A 21,809-nucleotide genomic window follows, 5' to 3' on the forward strand; every position below is an offset into this window, starting at 1 on the left:
CCTGTCCCTTGAAACAGAAGGTTGCACAGAAGGAATAATGCCAAATGCAGGGAATGCAGCAGAGGGGACAAAATGATGTGAAAAGAATGTCTGCAATGTGGTGGGGGAGAGAGAGAAGCCCAGCTGCTGGGGCCTCGGTGTGACCTGGCTGAGGTTTGGTTACACCCACCCAGCGGTAAGAGAGAGAAGCTGAAGGGTGGGATCTGAGGAACTGTGAGCAGGACACTGCGTTAGAGTTTGGAATTAGGGGTTGGGGTGGAGATGAGTGGGCCTCATGGGTGTCAGAAGGCTTGAGGCCTCTCTCTAATCCATTTCATTTCTTCTATGATCTTAAGAAATCAATAAAAAGGGGACTGGGGTAGATTTCTGTAAGGCAATTAAATGCCCAGAGCAACTCTTTTTTTTTTTTTTTTTTTTTTGTATTTTTCTGAAGCTGGAAACGGGGAGAGACAGTCAGACAGACTCCCGCATGCGCCCGACAGGGATCCACCCAGCACGCCCACCAGGGGCAATGCTCTGCCCATCAGGGGGCGATGCTCTGCCCCTCCGGGGCGTCGCACTATCGCGACCAGAGCCACTCCAGCGCCTGGGGCAGAGGCCAAGGAGCCATCCCCAGTGCCCGGGCCATCTTTGCTCCAATGGAGCCTCGCTGCGGGAGGGGAAGAGAGAGACAGAGAGGAAGGAGAGGGGGAGGGGTGGAGAAGCAGATGGGCGCTTCTCCTGTGTGCCCTGGCCGGGAATTGAACCTGGGACTTCTGCACGCCAGGCCGACGCTCTACCACTGAGCCAACCAGCCAGGGCCAGAGCAGCTAATTCTTAGCAAATGCTTGGCTTGGAGAAAGAGTACTCATTGTCCAGGGCATCACTATGAAATGGATAAGCAAAGAAGAATAGTCACCGTTTCTTTTTTCTACAGGTTATGGGTATGAGTATCAAAGAATAGGATGATTAAGCAACAAAGAACCTTAAGACCAATATATATATATATAATTTTTTTGTCAATATGGCCATTCTATTAGTTCAGGGCTTCTGAGCCTAACAGAATACAGAGCCTGTTCCAAATTTCATAGTACATAGCAAGTCAATTTTGGGTCATCCCATCCATTCAAAAGGTATGAAACCCTATATAAGACATGAGGATGATGGAAGGAAATATTTTGGATATACAAATCTTTATTAATATCAGCAGCAACATCAAACTTAATATGTCTTACATATTTAAATGTCAATTCCCACTGTATTTCTTGTCTTTGCTGCTTTGCACTTCACAATACTATTTAGATAATTATTCCCTTCCTGCCGGCAGGGTCCACACCCTCTCCCTTCTCCCAATCTGGCTTTTTCTGTGAAGTACTTTGAAGATCACGCCTACCCTTGATGTGTCTTTCGGTGAGGCTAAATAGGCAGGAGAAAAAAGGAATCTCTTACCTTAAAAGATTTAACCACATTTATTTAAGTACACAGTATTGGTTCTAACGGGTGGATTTTATGTTTGAGTTGCTTGTCTGAGATCATCATCCCTTAGGGTACGAATTTCATCGCTTTCAAGTTTTCTATGAACTCAGTTCCTGTTGGACTGAAGCAATCAATAGCAATGTGCATTTGGCCTGACAGTCTGCAGCTCACCTATGCTCAGAGACAAACAGGTCTGGGAGATTAGCTGACAACTAGATTCTTGTCCTAGACTAAAGCCGTGTTTCTCAGCCTTTTTTTCCTTTCATTATTGCCCACCCCCCACGTTTTTAGACATTTTTCCCAAGTGTCCACCCCTATGAAGTTTTAATACCATATATATATATATATATATATATATATATGGTATTAAATATATAAAAAATATATATCGTATTAAATATGTATATATATGTATATATATGTATATGTGTGTATATATATATATATATACACATATATATATACTGTGTGTGTATGTATTATACTGGAGGGCCACAAACCACTGTAATGTCTAATATTTTTTGCCTCTCAAAGAACCAGTATTTGCCCCCTTAGGGGTAATATTGCTCCCATTTAGAATGCATGTTTTAGAGACTTTTAAAAAGTATATCATCTGATTTAATGTGTTCCAGAATTGAACCTAACATTCTCCAAAAGTGAACTACTGAACACAATTATACCTCTGTTCTGATTTAAAAGAAAGAAAGAAAGAAAAAAGGACATCTTTGTGCCTATCTAGTGATAGTTCTTCCCAAGAAGAGATCAAAATCCTTGGTTTCACATTGGGCCTGATCTATCCACAGAATAAATGGCTTACTTTTTGGCAGTGGGTTAGCTTTTTACAATAGTTCTATTTTAGTGCTGGAAGAGGTAATAGATTGTCAGGTCCCTTAGGGACCCCCAAATAGTTCACTCTTCTAAGAGTCAACAATATATTCCCTTGTAAGAGTAGAATTAAGTTCATTATCTCATTAAATTTCTCCCAAACTCCAGAGGAAGATAGTGATTGTTATTGCTATTCCCCTTTTACAAGCAGAGAAATAATGACATTGAGAGATTACGTAGCTTAATTTAGGTCACAGGGACTAGTGTTTCTTCATATAAAAATCTCATCTGTCATACAAGGTCACTCTGAGAATTTCTAGACCTTATGTCTTCTGGTTCCTACTTTAATCTAGGATCACGGTATCCTGCTAGAGAAAAGTTTACAAAGGTTGTCTGCCTCTGCCAACCCCATTTCTCCATCTGAGAGCAGAAAAGCAAAGGAAGGCACTAACAGGTAAGAACTGACTGATGAGAAGAGAGGAAGAGAACCAGGCTATTGTCCTAAAGGTTACTGTTTCACAAGCAAATGGCTTAGGTAGCATAGAATGCCATATAGGGAGGTACACAAATGTTTTCTTTTGTAAGATGAATAGCACAATTTTTGTAGGGTTCAGGAGATGTATTAAAACCATGATTTGCTCCTCATAAGATGCAAAGACCCAAATAAGACCTCCCACAAATAGTCTTCAAGTAACACGAGAAACTCATATTTTATTTAGCAGTCATGGAAACTTACCACATCTTAGAACTATTCATACTTGAAATTTACCATAAGTTAGTGGGAATTAAAGGCTGACCAATTGAATAAAAAATACTGTCTAAATGAGCTCTCCTCTGTAGACTAGCCTGGGGCTCCTTTAATTCTCCCAATTAAACCAGTGTTAAAATTCCCTCAGAACAAAATACACCTTATTTGTTCTAAAGAGTAAGTGACTTCAAGAGATAACTTGTCCATCTCATACTTTCAAGTGGCTGTGTATGTATTTTATTCCTCATAGCCAGACTCTATTCTATTAAAAACAAAACAAAGAGCTTCGTGGAAGGACATTTTGCAACGCTGCTTAGGAACTCAGCAGGACATTGAACTACATCATCTCTAATAAATGTGCCCTCATGTGTGACCTCAATCCTTCACACTGCAAAGTTTGTTTCCTTTTTGTTTGAAGAAATGGAGATGAGCTAAAGATGGGTTAAACGGCTTTAACTTTAATAAAGAATTTCCAGAGCCAAAAGATACACCCTAGATCAACACAAACACATTAAGGCAAGATCAAAGTACTATATACATTAAGCTCATCTAGCTTCTGAGACAGAAATACAATATTATGCTAGGGCTTCTTTTGCTTTGTACTGGAAACAAATTTCAGAGAGGACAAAAAAAACCCACAAAAAAACAACAACAAAACACACCAAAACTTGACACTTAGTCTCAAAGAAAATGAAATTATAACTATTCTGGACTAAAATGAGAAACTAGAAGACACAAGGTATGAAAATCTAAAAAGTGACTCTTCATTACAGAAGACTCCTTTAAACAAAAGATCACTTCCTACTAGATGCCACAAAACAGAAACATATGGGGAAAGCGCAAATCCTTCAAAGTCTGGGACATCAGAGTAAAGGAACTAAATTGAAAATACGTCAACTTGGACTGCGTGAGGACAGAGAGCCCTACAAAATCTTACTCAGATTGGCAGCAGCAGCCGTCAATGAACTGGAAAGGACGGTGAATAGACGTGAGCATCACCATGCTGCAATCTTGATTTGTTCATTTCAGCAGTGTTTGTCTGATTCTACCAAAAAAACTAGTTAAAGACACAATACTAGATTCAGGAAAAGGCTAGTCTTTTTTTTAATTTTATTGATTTTAGAGAGAGAAGAAGGGAGAGAAAGACACAGAAATGTCGATCTATTCCTATATGTGCCCTGACTGGGGATCGAACCCACAAAACTTGAGTATCTGGACAATGCTCTAACCAATGGAGCCATCCAGCCAGGGCAGGAAGAGGCTAATCTTTTTCACTGGCAGGTGACCAAAGAAAACACATTCTCCAATAAGCAGTATAATAAGGCAATAAAAATAAGATTGTACTTATCAAATATTTTTATCCAAATGCTCAAAACATTTTTGCCAATATTATACACAGTTCCTGTTTCCCATTCACCTCCTTCCCCACAACTATGATAGAAAAACCAAGCTTTTGGTAGGAAGGATGTCTCCTCTGCATATTGATGTAAGTCTGAATACAACCTTAGGAAAAGAACTTCTCAAAGAGGGTGTGGGTGGGGCCTCCTGGGATTCTCCAGGGAGCCAGATCCTCCAAGCACACAGATAGAAGATAGAGGCTATACCACTTCAAAGGCACTGCGGTAGAGTTCCACTTGGCAGATATAGATGCTGCCAAGAAGAGCAATTCTTCCCCTGGGCCAGGAACCAAAAGGAAGAATTCAGAAGGAAGAGTAAGAAGGCATTTTCCCATCCACATATAAGTAAGGAAACTGACTCTCTGAATCACTTTTTTCTACAGGTGGTATTATTATCCTGGTTTTATGCTCAATGAACAGTGGTACGGAAAGTTAAAATTTTAAGATAAATCATTCAAAGTTACAAAGGTCTGTGACCAACATAATTACAGAATCCAAGGGTCAATTTCAAACAGTGATTGATGTAGGTCAGAGGTCGGGAAACTTTTTGGCTGAGAGAGCCATGAACACCACATATTTTAAAATGTAATTCCATGGGAGCCATACAACGACCTGTGTATGTTACGCATTATCCAATAAAAATTTGGTGTCGTCCGGAGGACAGCTGTGATGGCTCCAGCCACCCGTAACCATGAACATGAGTGGTAGGAAATGAATGGATTGTAATACATGAGAATGTTTTATATTTTTAACATTATTATTATTTTTATTAAAGATTTGTCTGCGAGCCAGATGCAGCCATCAAAAGAGCCACATCTGGCTCGCAAGCCATAGGTTCCTGACCCCTGATATCGGTTATCAGAAGAGCCCTTAAATATTTGAGAATTAGAAGCTAGAATACTTTTTTTGAGGGTGGAGAACAGAAATAAATAGGAAGACCTAACAGACCAATCAATGGTTTATCAAAATACAGTGGTTCAACCTCAGGGGAACAGATATCAAAAATAATTTTACAGGCCCTGGCCGGTTGGCTCAGTGGTAGAGCGTCTGCCTGGCGTGCAGAAGTCCCGGGTTCGATTCCCGGCCAGGGCACACAGGAGAGGCGGCCATCTGCTTCTCCACCCTCCCCCTCTCCTTCCTCTCTGTCTCTTCCCCTCCCGCAGCCGAGGCTCCATTGGAGCAAAGATGGCCCGGGCGCTGAGGATGGCTCCTTGGCCTCTGCCCCAGGCGCTAGAGTGGTTCTGGTCGCAACAGAGTGACGCCCCTGAGGGGCAGAGCATCGCCCCCTGGTGGGCAGAGCATCGCCCCCTGGTGGGCGTGCCGGGTGGATCCCGGTCGGGCGCATGCGGGAGTCTGTCTGACTGTCTCTCCCCGTTTCCAGCTTCAGAAAAATACAATAATAATAATAATAATAATAATAATAATTTTACAATGCAAGATTTAAGTACAGGTAGTACTATTTGTTACATAGTTTTGTGCAAAACACATAATTATGTGCTGCAATATTACTGATGGGCATGTGGAAGAAGCCAAAATGGCTGTAGTCAAGTACTAAATACTGCAAACAGGATGACTTGAAGTTTCAAGTTTGCAAGAGCTTAAAGTAGATGACTATTATAAAAAGAAACTATAAAGCCCTAACTCGGTGTTTGAATTTTGGAACCATTTTAATAGTAATTTTCTTTTTTTTCTGGTAGGCCTTGATAGTGCAGAAAAACCTTATAATGATATAACTGAGAAGGAATTTTTTTTAAAAGATGCATTTTATATACAAATTGCCAGTTATAAAAGCAGTCACAGGGATGTAAAGTACAACATAGAAAATATAGTCAATAATATTGTAATATCTGACTGACCAGGTGGTAGTGCAGTGGATAGAGTATCGGACTGGGATGTGGAGGACCCAGGTTTGAAACCTGGAGGTTGGTGGCTTGAGTGCAGGCTCATCCAGCTTGACAGTGGGCTCACCAGCTTGAGCATGGGGTCGCTGGCTTGAGTGTGGGATCACAGACATGACCCATGGTCTCTAGCTTGAGCCCAAAGGTCACTGGCTTGAAGCCCAAGGTCACTGGCTTGAGCCCATGGTCACTGGCTTGAGCAAGGGGTCACTTGCTCTACTGTAGCTGCCTGGTCAAGGCACATATGAGAAAGCAATCAATGAATAACCAAGGAGCCACAAGGAAGAATTGTTTCTCATCTCTCTCTCCCTTCCTATCTGTCCTTGTCTGTCTGTCTGTCTGTTTGTCTCTCTCTCTCTCTGTCTCTGTCACACACACACAAAAATATTGTAATAACTATGTATGGTGTCAGATTGGTACTAGACTTATTGAGGTGCTCATTGCAGAAGTTATACACTGGGGGTCCTTGGGTTACAACAGTCTCAACATATGACTTTTTGAGTCACTCCCATGAAAACTTTAAAAAATTGAGACATGAGCTTTTCGGCTTATACCATTAACAGCCTTCTTATGGACTATGTGGGCGAACTCGTTTGGTTGCGCAAGGCAGAACAATATGCAGTGACATGGCATATGAATAAGGAAGTTGACGTCCCCCAGGACACTTACCTACGCCATTTTGGGCTGTTAAAAGCACATGTGTTCTGTTTGTGTTGCTTTGTTTGGTGACATTTTGGCCCTTATCATGGCTCCTATATTTATGTCTTTTTTCTTTTTCTGGGGCTTAGTTGTGTTTTATGTTCTAGATTATGATTTTATAACTGTGTTAGGATAGGTAAGTGATTTAGGCTAGGTTGTGCCTCAAACACCAAAATTTGGGTTACGTCACTGTCGTAGGAACGGAACTGTGTTATAACCTGAAGACCCCCTGTGTTTAATCACTATGTTGTACATCCAAAATTAATGTAATATTGTATGTGAACTATAAGTGAAAAATAAAAAATTATTTAAAAAGGAGGCCTTGGCTCAGGGGTAGAGCGTCAGCCCAGCGTGTGGAAGTCCTGGGTTCGATTCCCGGTCAGGGCACACAGGAGAAGTGACCATCTCCTTCTTCACCCTTCCCCTTCTCCTTCCTCTCTGTTTCTCTCTTCCCCTCCCGCAGCCAAGGCTCCACTGGAGCAAAGTTGGCCCAGGTGCTGAGGACCGCTCCATGGCCTCCGCCTCAGGCGCTAGAATGACTCCGGCAGCAGCAACGGAGCAACGGCCCAGAAGGGCAGAGCATCGTCCCCAATGGGCATGCCGGGTGGATCTGGTTGGGTGCATGCAAGAGTCTGTCTGACTGCCTCCCCGCTTCTAACTTTGGAAAAAAATAGTAATAAAGACAACTTTTGTACACACAAAAAAGATGCTTATTATTTTTATGAGAAAATCAGATTGAGTATCACTAACTAATCAGTAACTATTTTGAATGAATAGACTGTAATTAGGATGAAAGGGATCTTTACAATTCCATGACACCCAAGTTTATAAATACAATTTTCTATTGCTTGAGATAAACCCAGCAAATCTGAATGTGACCTTGGCTTGTCATGTCAAGGCACCCAATTAATGATTGTTCCCCTTCACCCAGACTCATGCCTCCAGACAAGAAAGCAATTAAACTTTTGCTGAAAATCAATTATCTGTCCACATTTATGAGGTCCGTAGAATAGGCAAATTCATAGAGACAGAAAGTAGAACAGAGGTTACCAAGGCTGGGAGTTGAGTAGGGAAGCATGAAGAGTTATTGTTTAACAGAACACAGAGTTTCAGTTTCAGATGATGAAAAAGTCCTGGAAATGGATAGTGGTGATGGCCGCACAACATTGTAAATGTACTTAATGCTGCTCAATTATACACATCAATGGTTAAAATAGTAAATTTATTATATATATTTAACACAATAAAAAATATCTTATTTTTAAAAATATCCAGATAAAGGTGTTTTTTTTTGTTTTTTTTTTTGTATTTTTCTTAAGCTGGAAACTGGGAGGCAGACAGCCTCCCGCATGTGCCCGACCGGAATCCACCCGGCATGCCCACCAGGGGGCGATGCTCTGCCCATCCGGGGCGTTGCTCTGTCGCGACCAGAGCCACTCTAGCACCTGGGGTAGAGGCCAAGGAGCCATCCCCAGCGACCGGGCCATCTTTGCTCCAATGGAGCCTTGGCTGCAGGAGGAGAAGAGAGAAACAGAGAGGAAGGAGAGGGGGAGGGGTGGAGAAGCAGATGGGCGCTTCTCCTGTGTGCCCTGGCCAGGAATCGAACCCGGGACTTCTGCACGCCAGGCCGACGCTCTACCACTGAGCCAACTGGCCAGGGCCTATTCTACTGTCTTTATGAGTATGACTACCATAAGCACCTCATATAAATGGAATCACACAGCACTTGTCTTTTTGTGACTAGCTTATTTCACTCAACATGATGTCTTCAGATTCATCCATGTTGTAGCATGTTAGAATTCCCTGTCTTTCTTCCCCCCACCCCCGTCTTTCTTAAGACTGCATAATATTCCATTATACGTATACACCACATTTGCTTACCCACTGATTTGCAGATAGACACTTGAGTTGCTTCCACATTTTATCTATTGTGAATAATGCTGCTATGACCGCGGGTGTACAAATCTCTCATTGAGACTCTGCCTTCAATTCTTTTGGCCAAATACCCAGAGTTGCAATTGATAAACTGATGTTGTAATTTTATATTTAATCTTCTGAGGAACTACTGTACCGTTTTCTGTGGAAAGTATACCATTTTATATTCCTACCAACAGTGAACAAAGCCTCCAGTTCCTCCACATCCTTGCTAACACCTGCTATTATTATTATACATTTTAAAAAAAGCCCTGGCCGGTTGGCTCAGCGGTAGAGCGTCGGCCTAGCGTGCGGAGGACCCGGGTTCGATTCCCGGCCAGGGCACACAGGAGAAGCGCCCATTTGCTTCTCCACCCCTCCGCCGCGCTTTCCTCTCTGTCTCTCTCTTCCCCTCCCACAGCCAAGGCTCCATTGGAGCAAAAATGGGCCGGGCGCTGGGGATGGCTCTGTGGCCTCTGCCTCAGGCGCTAGAGTGGCTCTGGTCGCAACATGGCGACGCCCAGGATGGGCAGAGCATCGCCCCCTGGTGGGCAGAGCGTCGCCCCTGGTGGGCGTGCCGGGTGGATCCCGGTCGGGCGCATGCGGGAGTCTGTCTGACTGTCTCTCCCCGTTTCCAGCTTCAGAAAAATGAAAAAAAAAAAAAAAAAAAAAAAAAAATTATTGATTGATTTTAGTGAGAGAGAGAGAGACAGGAGCCTCATTCTATTCCAGTATGTGCTCTGACTGGGGATCAAACTGGCAACCTCTGCACTTAAGGATGATACTCTAACCAACTGAGTTATCTGGCCAGGGCTATTATTTTTTTTCATGGTAGCCATCCTAATGGTAGTATTTCACTGCAGTTTTTTTTTTCTTTAATTTTTTTATTTTATTTATTCATTTTTTAGAGAGGAGAGAGAGAGGGAGAGAGAGAGAAACAGAGAGAGAGAGAGGAGAGAGAGACGGGGGAGGAGCTGGAAGCATCAACTCCCATATGTGCCTTGACCAGGCAAGCCCAGGGTTTCGAACTGGCGACCTCAGCGTTTCCAGGTCAACGCTTTATCCACTGCGCCACCACAGGTCAGGCTTCACTGCAGTTTTAATCTGCATTTCTCTAATGATTAGTAATGTTAAACATATTTTCATTTCATTCATGGCTTATAGGTCATTTGTTTATCTTCTTTGGAGAAATGTCTATTGAAGTCCTTCGTCCACCTTTGACTGAGTTGGTTTTTGTTTTGTTTAGTTTTTGTGGGTCATGAGTAATTGGTTAGACGTTTGGGGATTTCTTTTCATTATAGTCTTAGCAACACTGGTCACATTACTTTCCCTTTTCCATTGTAGCCATAGGAAAGGCTGGGATATAGGATAGCCATAGGATAGCCATAGGACAGGATATTCTCTCAAAATAGAATACCTCTTTGTTATGTCTTTGTTAAATTATCATTTGATACAAGTATCTCTAAACTGTATCATAAACTTCCTTGGCTTTACTAAAAAGATAATAGTGAACATATGTTACCTTTTGTTTACTAACTCTGGTTCAACATTATGAATATTGCTTATTGTCTTAGACCATAATAGTAAGATACCTTTGAAGAACATAAAGATTGATAAAGCCATCTATTTCCTACATAGTAAATGACCTTAAAATACTGTTTCCTGGTTTTTAATATGGATTTTTCTCTTGTGGGTTTTCTTTTTTTTACAGAGACAGAGAGAGTCAGAGAGAGGGATAGATAGGGACAGACAGGCAGGAATGGAGAGAGATGAGAAGCATCAATCATTAGTTTTTTGTTGTGACACCTTAGTTGTTCATTGATTGCTTTCTCATATGTGCCTTGACCGTGGGCCTTCAGCAGACCAAGTAACCCCTTGCTCGAGCCAGAGACCTTGGGCTCAAGCTGGTGAGCTTTGCTTAAACCAGATGAGCCCACGCTCAAGCTGGCGACCTCGGGGTCTCGAACCTGGGTCCTCTGCATCCCAGTCCAACGCTCTATCCACTGCGCCACCGCCTGGTCAGGCTCTTGTTTGTTTGTTGTTGTTGTTGTTTTTTTTGTATTTTTCTGAAGTTGGAAACGGGGAGGCAGTCAGACAGACTCCCGCATGCACCTGACTGGGATCCACCTGGCATGCCCACCAGGGGACGATACTCTGCCCATCTGGGGCGTTGCTCTGTTGAGCCACTCTAGCACCTGAGGCAGAGGCTATGGAGTCATCCTCAGGGCCCGGGCCAACTTTGCTCCGATGGAGCCTTGGCTGCGGGAGGGGAAGAGAGAGACAGAGAGGAAGGAGAGGGGGAGGGGTGGAGAAGCAGATGGGCGCTTCTCCTGTGTGCCCTGGCCGGGAATCGAACCCGGGACTCCTGAATGCCAGGCCAACGCTCTACCACTGAGCCAACCGGCCAGGGCTGCTCTTGTTTGTTTTTTATATGGATTTTCTCCTCACTGTTGGGATATCTAGTGACTCTCTTTTCTGATGACATTTATCACAACTGCCAGTGGCTAAGGCTAGCATGACTTTAGACCCCACCCACCCCTTTTTATCTTCTGGTGCTGAACTGATGAGTACTTGAGGTAAAGCATTTGTAAGTGAGGCTTCCTGCCTCATCTGCAAAGACACATATAAACTCCATAAACAATGGCTTCTCAGAGACCATTTTTACTTCCTACTACTGCTGACTATGTTCTAAAATCTTAGAAATTTGATCGCTATGTTGGTGAGATATTAAGGAGAGTTCAATAATGTCAGACACTAGCCTGAGGATCTGTCAAATGCTTCATGCAAATCAAAGCACTAGTAAATTAACCAGTCTAAGGGGTGACAATACCTTGAATTTAATGATTTTATCTTACCAAAGTGGCCCAGTAAATTATCTGTCCACCTGGGGTTCCAGGGTTCTTATGTTTTTGCTTACAACGAACATCAGACAATCCTTGAGACCAATGTTGGACATTATGTACCTGTGTCCACAAACGCATACATAAACAGAGGAAATCCAGATTACCCAGTGATTTAGTCATATTAATTCTTACTTCTAAACTTTTACTGTCAATATCAACTCTCTTGTTTAATTGAACCCTTTGTTGATATAACACTTTTCGTTTGTTGATTCGCTCCCCCCTCCCCCAAATTACTCCTTACACTCAGGGAAGGTGTGTAAACTAGTAAGTCTTGTTATCCTTGCTGTAGACCAGGGCCTCTCTGTCAGTCTTAGCTGTGGCTCATTCTTAAATGGAAAGGAGAGCAGGACACTCAGATAAACTGGTATACTTCACAATTAAAACTCAATGAATTCTCAGATGAGCATGTAAATATATATTTAAATATAAAACTCTTAATAAAACCAAATAAAATCAATTTTTGGATTAACTGTCATGCAAATTACCCATGTCACTGGTATTTGCAGGCTCACTATACATTTTAGGTATGTTTGTTAAGTGTTACTAAAATTTATGTTTATAAGTATTGCAATATATGCAGTACAAAAAGAGTCCATTCATTTTAGTTTACAAAAACAGATGTAATGAATACAGTGATATATGGTGCTTCTTTCTCTATATGTTCTAGGAATTTGAAAAACCATGAGTTTTTCTTGTCTTAGCCACAAAAGCTTTTAAAAGAACCAAGTGTACTAGGTGTATATTAATAACAGCATAGTAACAATTGCCATTTACCAAGCACCTACTGTGTGCTAATCACTGTATACTTTATATATTGTGGTGGTTTTAAGATATGTCTACAAAAAACTATGATACTCCCCTTCCTTCAGGAGGTGGATCTGAATTCCTTTCCTCTTGATTATGGGCTAAACTTAGTTAATTTGCTTTTAATTAATAGAATAATGAAAGTGATGGTGTGTGACTTCAGAGACTAAGTCATAAAAAGTACTGTGGCTTCCTTTCTCTCCACCCCCCCTCTCTGAGATCACGTTTTCTGGGGAAGCCACTATCATATCATGAGGAACATGTGGTGTATCACTGGGGCTTTCTGCCCCCCGTGATATGAATGAGCTTAGAAGGAGATCGTCCAGTCCGATTCACAAGCTTTCAGATGACTGCAGCCCGGACCCAAATCTAGATTTAAACCTTATGAGGGGCCTGGAGCCAGAACCACCCACATAAGCTGCTCTTGTATTCTTGACCCTTGGAAACTGTGTGAATTAATAAATGTTTATTGTTTTAGACCTCCAAGTTCCAGAGTAATGTATTATACAGCAATAGATAATTAATACACATACATTTCTTCTTTATTCTCACAACTACCATGGAAGAATTGGTATTACTGTATTTCCAGGCCAATGAGGAAACAAATGTTCAGGTGGTTTATAATTTACTCAAGGCCACATAGCTAGTCGTGGTAGACCCATGTCCTACCCATATTCTTTTTTTTTTTTTTTTAATTTTTTTTTAAATTTTATTTATTTATTTTTTACAGAGACAGAGTGAGTCAGAGAGAGGGATAGACAGGGACAGACAGACAGGAATGGAGAGAGATGAGAAGCATCAATCATTAGTTTTTCATTGCGCGTTGCAACACCTTAGTTGTTCATTGATTGCTTTCTCACATGTGCCTTGACCGCGGGCCTTCAGCAGACCGAGCAACCCCTTGCTGGGGCCAGTGACCTTGGGTCCAAGCTGGTGAGCCTCGCTCAAACCAGATGAGCCCGCACTCAAGCTGGCGACCTTGGGGTCTCGAACCTGGGTCCTTCCGCATCCCAGTCCGACACTCTATCCACTGCGCCACCACCAGGTCAGGCCTACCCATATTCTTTGTGCTATATAATACTCTCCCTTTTCTGGTGCTGCTTCTTTCAGCCAGCTTATTAGTTCTCTCTCCCAATTTGATTAGCTTGCTATCAATGCTCTTATGGAAATAAAGGATTAGAAAAAAAGATTGGCTAATGCCTGACTGGACAGTGGATAGAGCATTGGACTGGGATGCGGAGGACCCAGGTTTGAGACCCGAGGTCACCAGCTTGAGTGCGGGCTCATCTGGTTTGAGCAAAACTCACCAGCTTGGACCCAAGGTCGCTGGCTCGAGAAAGGGGTTACTCAGTCTGCTGTAGTCCCACGGTCAAGGCACATATGAGAAAGCAATCAATGAACAACTAAGGTGTCACAACGAAAAACTGATGATTGATGCTTCTCATCTCTCTCCATTCCTGTCTGTCTGTCCCTATTATCCCTTTCTCTGACTCTCTCTGTCACTGTAAAAAAAAAAAAAAAAAAAAAAAGATTGGCTAAAAACACAGTCCAGAATTATACTGCTGGAGACTTCCCTCCAGCATGGCATGAACCCGTTTATTTGCACATTCTAGTATGATTGTTTAATCTGTTCTATAACACTCAGCCTATATTCCTTCTGCTTGTTCACAAGGATATCACAGAGATATTGTCAAGGTCTTGTTGAAATCCAATTAAACTAAACAAATATAATAAGTATAGCTATATGACATGCAGCTCTCTCCCAATTTAACAGTCTAGTAATCCCTCCAAAAAGGAAGTCTGATTGACTATTCATTTCCTCCTCCTTTAGTATCATCACCATACCATCATTCATCATTATCACTCCCTTCACAATTTCCACTAATTTCAATAAACCAATAAGTGCATTACATGCATTATTACTTGATTTAACTCTCAGGACTACCCAGTGAGGTAGGCTTTTTTATTATTTCTATTTTACCAATAAGGACATTTGGCTTTATGGAGATTAAAAAATTTGCCCAATGACACTTTACTAAACAGTGAAAGAACTGGGGTTGAAGTCAGGCCTTCTTTACCCACCAAGCCTGGGCTCTTTTCCTTTTCCTTCCCCTCTTTTCTTACCTCCTTCTCTTCTCTCCTCCCCCACCCCCACCTCTTCTTCAATAAACTCTGACAGCCTTACAGTGAATACAACTTCCTTTTCTGAATAGTCACACGACTTATTCTTTTTAATAAACAGATAAAGACTATCACCCAAGATGTATGTCAAGGCCACCAGCCTTCAGTCTGCTGAAATGACCTTTGGAATATTAGCACCTTGACTCCAAACCTCTGAAACTGCCCCCCCCCCCTCCGAAACTCGCACTTTGTACAAGACCGCCAGCCGGGAGCAGCCCCCTCACCTACTACTAGGCCTCAGAAACCTGGAATGTAAATTAGGTGCCGGAACTCATTTAAAGCAGCTAGGTGTTTTCTTATATCAGATGTTTGATTTCACTCCCTGGAAGCAGTGCTTATTTTATCCTTTCAAGTCCAAAGAGCATCCTCTTTGACTCAAAAGACTAAATCAAAATAGGAGGTAAGAGCTCTGTTTTCTTTCTTTCGTTCATTAATATTATACCTACCTCTTCATTGTTCTTTTTGCTCCAATGTAATATTTTAAAAAGAGAGACTTTTTATATTGTCTTCAAAATTTTGCCACAATCCTCAGTTTTCCCAGTCTTTTACTTTCTTTTTAATTTAATACATTTAGTAAATATTCATTTACATATACTTTGAATCAGGCACTTGGATACATGCTAGGAACACAGGGGCAGGCAAGACAGAGATGCTCTCATGGAGCTCACAGTTTGATGAGAAAGAATTTAAGCAAATAATTATAGGTATGAAAAGAGCTTACAAGAAGCAAATGTTCATAGCAGCATTATTCATTAGAGCCAAAAAGTAGAAACAGCCCAAATGTCTATCTATTAGTGGGTGAATGGGCAAACAAAATGTGGTATATCCACACAACGGGACATTATTTGGCATAAAAAAGGAATAAGGTATGGATATGATACATGTTACAACATGGAAGAAACTTTATTTTATTTTTTTGTATTTTTCTGAAGTGAGAAGCAGGGAGTTAGAGAGACAGACACCCGCATGTGTCTAACTAGGATCCACGCAACATGCCCACCAGGGGGCGATGCTCTGCCCATCTGGGGTGTTGCTCTGTTGTAACCAGAGCCATTCTAGTGCCTGTGATGAAGGCCATGACACATCCTCAGGGCCCGGGCCAACTTTGCTCCCATAGAGCCTTGGCTGCGGGAGAGGAAAAGAGAGATAGAGAAAAAGGAGAGGGGGAGGGGTGGAGAAGCAGATGGGCGCTTCTCCTGTGTGCCCTGGCCGGGAATCAAACCTAGGACATCCACTTGCCTGGTCGACGCTCTACCACAGAGCCAACCGGCCAGGGCTCTGTTGGTATTTTTTACTGAGATCATACTGATTATACATTAAATTAGGGAGCACAGAGAGCTTCATGATTTTTAAGTTTTCCTTTCTAAGAACATGGTATGCCTTTCCAGATGACCAAGTCTTCTTTCGGGTTCTTTTTTTTTTTTTTTTTTTGTATTTTTCTGAAGCTGGAAACGGGGAGAGACAGTCAGACAGACTCCCGCATGCGCCCGACGGGGATCCACCCGGCACGCCCACCAGGGGGCGATGCTCTGCCCCTCAGGGGCGTTGCTCTGCTGCGACCAGAGCCACTCCAGCACCTGGGGCAGAGGCCAAGGAGCCATCCCCAGCGCCCGGGCCATCTTTGCTCCAATGGAGCCTCGGCTGTGGGAGGGGGAGAGAGAGACAGAGAGGAAGGAGAGGGGGAAGGGTGGAGAAGCACATGGGCGCTTCTCCTGTGTGCCCTGGCCGGGAATCGAACCCGGGACTTCTGCACACCAGGCCGACGCTCTACCACTGAGCAAACCGGCCAGGGCCGCCTTCTTTCAGGTTCTTTAATAGTGTTTTAAAGCTTTCTTCATATAGTTCTTGCAAATTCTTGTTAGATTTATTCCTAGGTATTTTATCTTCTTTTGCTATTAAAAAACGGGCTTTTTCTTCTTGTCTGAATATATAAAGACTATTGTTTTTTAAATAAATTATTAGTTTTACTGTATTTTGACCAACCACCTTATTGAATTTTCATTATGTTTATTACAATAGATTTTACTTTGATTATCTTGGGTTTTCCAGGTAAGTAACTATATCCCCTGAAAATAATGTAATTTCTCCTGTAAAATTTTTATGTCTCATTTCTTTCTTCTTCCTAATAGACTGGCATCTTCAGAAAAATATAAATAGTAGTAGCAAACAGTAAAATTGTTTTCATAATTACATCCAGGACTATCTCCTATATCTTCCTTCTGAGAGGTGAATATAACATGAAGATAAATCAAAGACTTAAAATTTAAAAAGAATTTCAGATATATAAATATATAAGATATATGAAAATATATATGAGATAAAACTTCTATGTTAAAAACCCCAGGTTATACATATATTTTCAGTGTATATAAAAACAACAATGTATAAAAAATGCTAGACTAAGAAATAGCAGCATAAGCATGTTATTAAAAAATGCAAACCGGAAAGCAGAAGACTTGGTGAGTTTGTTAAGTGGAGTTGGTTAAAGGAGTTACTAGTGTAGTTTGGTTTGGAATCAACTAAGTTTGAAAAGCCAGCAAACCTCTCAAATGAACTTGTCCATCAGAGATTGAAGACTGAGACAGAGACCAGAAGCGGAAATGTAGTCAGTAGTTAGATTGTGTGAATGGATGAGACCACTGAGGAATGGAAGTATAGTGAGAGAGAGGGATAAGGGCAGAACATTTAAGACAGCGGTTCTCAACCTGTGGGTCGCGACCCCGGCGGGGTTGCCTAAAGCTATCAGAAAATACATAATGCATATCAGGTATTTACATTCCAAATCATAACTGTAGCAAAATTACAGTTATGAAGTAGCCACCAAAATTATTTTTTGGTTTGGGGTCACCGCAACATGAGGAACTGTATTGCGGGGTCACGGCATTAGAAAAGTTGAGAACCACTGATTTAAGAGAAGGAAGAAGAACCAGAGAAGAAACAATCAGAATGTATGAAAAGGAAGAGAAATAGCATAATATGACATTACAGAAGCCAAAGGAGAGTTTCAGGAAGAGATGGGTAACGGTATTGGTTGTCACAGGTCGGAGAACTAAGAAAAGGTGTTTTGAATATACGATTACTGAAAGATCATCCATCATTTTCAGGAGAACAGTTTTTTAGTTGAGTGATGGAAGCAATGTAGAAGGGGCCACTGAGTGAAGGAATGGGTGGTAAGAAAGAGGAAATAATGAATGTAGCACTCTTCTAAGAAATTTGGCTTTGCCCTGGCCGGTTGGCTCAGTGGTAGAGCGTCGGCCTGGCGTGCGGGAGTCCCAGGTTCGATTCCCGGCCAGGGCACACAGGAGAATCGCCCATCTGCTTCTCTACCCCTCCCCCTCTCCTTCCTGTCTCTCTCTTCCCCTCCCACAGCCAAGCCTCCACTGGAGCAAAGTTTGCCCAGACGCTGGGGATGGCTCTGTGGCCTCTGCCTCAGGTGCTAGAATGGCTCTGGTTACAGCAGAGCGACGCCCCAAGATGGGCAGAGCATCGCCCCCTGGTGGGCATGCCGGGTGGATCCCGGTCAGGGCGCATGCGGGAGTCTGTCTGACTGCCTTCCCGTTTCCAACTTCGAAAAAATACAAAAAAAAAAAAAAAGAAATTTGGCTTTGAAAATCAAAGGGAGAAAAAAAAACTTTAGTGAGTAGTTTTTGAAAGATTTTTTAGATTAAGGGATCACTTAAATATGTGTGGCTAGATAGCAAGGAGTTAACGGACAAGGCAAGGTTAAAGATGCAAGTGTAAGGAGGATAACTGACAAAGCACGGTCCCAGAGAAACTGAGACAACATTGATTCAAGAACACAGATGGAGAGGCCTGACCTGTGGTGGTGCAGCGGGTAGAGCATCGACCTGGAATGCTGAGGTCGCTAGTTCAAAACCCTGGGCTTGCCTGGTCAAGGCATATATGGGAAGCAACTAGGAGTTGATGCTTCCTGCTCCCTACCTCCTCTCTCTAAAATAAATAAAAATCTTTAAAAAAAAACACCAAAAAACGAATGGAGATATTAATCCTAGTGAGAGAGGGATTAATAGGAAGAGGTGAGGATAAGTGAAGATACAGAGAAGTATTAACATATAGAGGAAGAAAATTGAAGGATTAAAAAAAATCAGATGTCTTTGATTTTTATCAATAAAATGGTTTGCTTAGAGTTGGGAGTTGGGGCAAAGGGTTAGTTTGTAAATTTGAAAATGGAAAATGTCTGGGGCAGCTGCTATAAGGAATGTAGAACAGAGTGAAAAGGAAATTACTAAAAGAATTACCCAGTAGTCATGAATGTCCAGTTGAGGTTAGATAGTATGACTTTGTAATAAAGTTAATCAATATGATCTCTGAACTCTCTTCCAAAATGCTGTCTCCAAAAATTGTACTAGTCATCATCTTGGCTTGGAGGGGTTTCCTTGGAGTGTCTTACAAAATATCTCAGAATTAAAAAATTTTAGAGGCCCTGGCCAGTTGGCTCAGTGTTAAAGAGCGTCAGCCTGGCGTGCAGGAGTCCCGGGTTCGATTCCCGGCCAGTGCCCATCTGCTTCTCCACCCCTCCCCCTCTCCTTCCTCTCTGTCTCTCTCTTCCCCTCCCGCAGCCGAGGCTCCATTGGAGCAAAGATGGCCCGGGCACTGAGGATGGCTCTGGTTGCAACAGCGCAATGCCCCAGATGGACAGAGAATCACCCCCTGGTGGGCATGCCGGGTGGATCCCAGTCAGGTGCATGTGGGAGTCTGACTGCCTCCCCGTTTCCAACTTCAGAAAAATACAAAAAAAAAAACTTTTAGAAAGGCCCTGGCATGTTGGCTCAATGGTAGAGTGTTGGCCCAGTGTATGGATGTCCTGGGTTTGATCCCTGGTCAGGGCACAAAGGAGAAGCGACCATCTGCTTCTCTACCCCTCACCCTCACCCTTCTCTCTCTCTATCTCTCTCTCTCTTTCTCTCTCTTTTTTTTATACTCTCTCTTCTCCTCCCACAGCCATGGCTCTGATTGGTTTGAGTGCAATGGCCCCAGGAGCTGAGGATGGCTCCATGGAGCCTCCGCCTAAGGTGCTAAAAATAGCTCGGTTGCAAGCATGGCCCCAGATGGGCAGAGCATTGGCTCCAGACAAGTGTTACTGTTCTGCAGTCAGAGTGCATACGGAGTCTGTCTCTATATCTCCCCTCCTCTTACTTGGAAAAGAAGGGGAAATAATTTCATTAAAATGCTTGCCTAAGGAGAGTTACTGCTCAGAAGAACCATAGAGCAGGTTTGCTTGTGGGAGACTTCCATCTGTGGGTCATTTAAAGATCTTGTGGGGAAAGTCAGGGGCAACAAAAACGAAATATATTTAAGAGATTTAGGAGAAACAAAGCAGTTTGGTATCAAAAAGATCTATAGCTGCATGGATAGACACAAATCAGAGGGTGGGAGCATGCTAGAGAACATCTGGATTTGGATGAAAGAAGAGCAGAGGGAGTGACATCACTGTGGGGTTGCACTGGAGACTGCCTCCCAGATGGGAAAAGGAGATAAAGCATTCTTGATGCAGGTCACAAATCTGGCCTGAGTCAGGAGACCATGCTGATAGGGATTTTAAACATCCAGACATAGGCTTCAAGTCACATTCAGCCAAAAAAACAGTATACTTGATTAATCCTTTTTTCCTGTTTATATTTCTCTAACCGTTAAAGAAACACTTACTTATTGTAGAAATGTAGTAGTACATACAAATATAACAAAGCACGAAAACAATTGCCTATAAACTCACTCCTGACAGCACTCACCATTAATGTACTTGTTATTCTAGTTTTGTTTTGTTTTTGTCTTCAACAACAGAATTCTCTCTTTTCAGCCTGCCTGGAGGCTGAGACCAAGTCCCAACTCTAAGCAAACCATTTTACTGATAAAAATCAAAGACATCTGATTTTTTTAATCCATTTTCTTCCTCTTTATGTTAACACTTCTCTGTATCTTCACTTATCCTCACCTCTCCATCTGTGTTCTTGAATCAATGTTGTCTCACTTTCTCTGGGACCGTGCTCTGTCAGTTATCCTCCTTACACTTGCATCTTTAACCTTGCCTTGTCCATTAACTCCTTGCTATCTAGCCACATATATTTAAGTGATCCCTTAATCTAAAAAATCTTTCAAAAACTACTTACTAAAGTTTTTTTTTCTCCCTTTGATTTTCAAAGCCAAATTTCTTAGAAGAGTGCTACATTCATTATTTCCTCTTTCTTACCACCCATTCCTTCACTCAGTGGCCCCTTCTATGTTGCTTCCGTCACTCAACTAAAAAACTGTTCTCCTGCCTGACCAGGCGGTGGCGCAGTGGATAGAGCATTGGACTGGGATGCGGAGGACCCAGGTTTGAGACCCCTGAGGTCACCAGCTTGAGTGCAGGCTCATCTGGTTTGAGCAAAGCTCACCAGCTTGGACCCAAGGTCGCTGGCTCAAGCAAAGGGTTACTCCGTCTGCTGAAGGCCCACCGTCAGGGCACATATGAGAAAACAGCCAATGAACAACTAAGCTGTCGCAACGAAAAACTGATGATTGATGCTTCTCATCTCTCTCCGTTCCTGTCTGTCCCTGTCTGTCCCTCTCTCGGACTCTCTTTCTCTGTCTCTGTAAAAAAAATAATAAAATAATAAATTAATTAATAAAAAAAAACAAAAACACTTCTCCTGAAAATGATGGATGATCTTTCAGTAATCGTATATTCAAAACACCTTTTCTTAGTTCTCCGACCTGTGACAACCAATACCGTTACCCATCTCTTCCTGAAACTCTCCTTTGGCTTCTGTAATGTCATATTATGCTATTTCTCTTCCTCTTCATACATTCTGATTGTTTCTTCCCTGGTTCTTCTTCCTTCTCTTAAATGGTCTGCCCTTATCCCTCTCTCTCACTATACTTCCATTCCTCAGTGGTCTCATCCATTCACACAATCTAACTACTGACTACATTTTCGCTTCCGGTCTCTGTTTCAGTCTTCAATCTCTGATGGACAAGTTCATTT

General features: G+C 42.3%; 1 protein-coding gene and 1 non-coding gene across 6 annotated transcripts in view; one reads left to right on the forward strand and one right to left on the reverse strand.

Annotated features, from left to right (window-relative positions):
- The window catches only part of CSTPP1 (centriolar satellite-associated tubulin polyglutamylase complex regulator 1), a 184,405-nt gene that overhangs the window by 49,104 nt on the left and 113,492 nt on the right, over positions 1–21,809 (reverse strand). The gene's annotated exons all lie outside the window — the stretch shown is intronic.
- TRNAA-GGC (transfer RNA alanine (anticodon GGC)) lies at positions 5,442–5,517 on the forward strand. The gene has a single exon. It is a non-coding gene; the product is annotated as a tRNA-Ala (tRNA).

This window comes from Saccopteryx leptura, chromosome 1 (assembly GCF_036850995.1).
Source record: "Saccopteryx leptura isolate mSacLep1 chromosome 1, mSacLep1_pri_phased_curated, whole genome shotgun sequence".
In the NCBI taxonomy this organism is placed as follows: domain Eukaryota; kingdom Metazoa; phylum Chordata; class Mammalia; order Chiroptera; family Emballonuridae; genus Saccopteryx; species Saccopteryx leptura.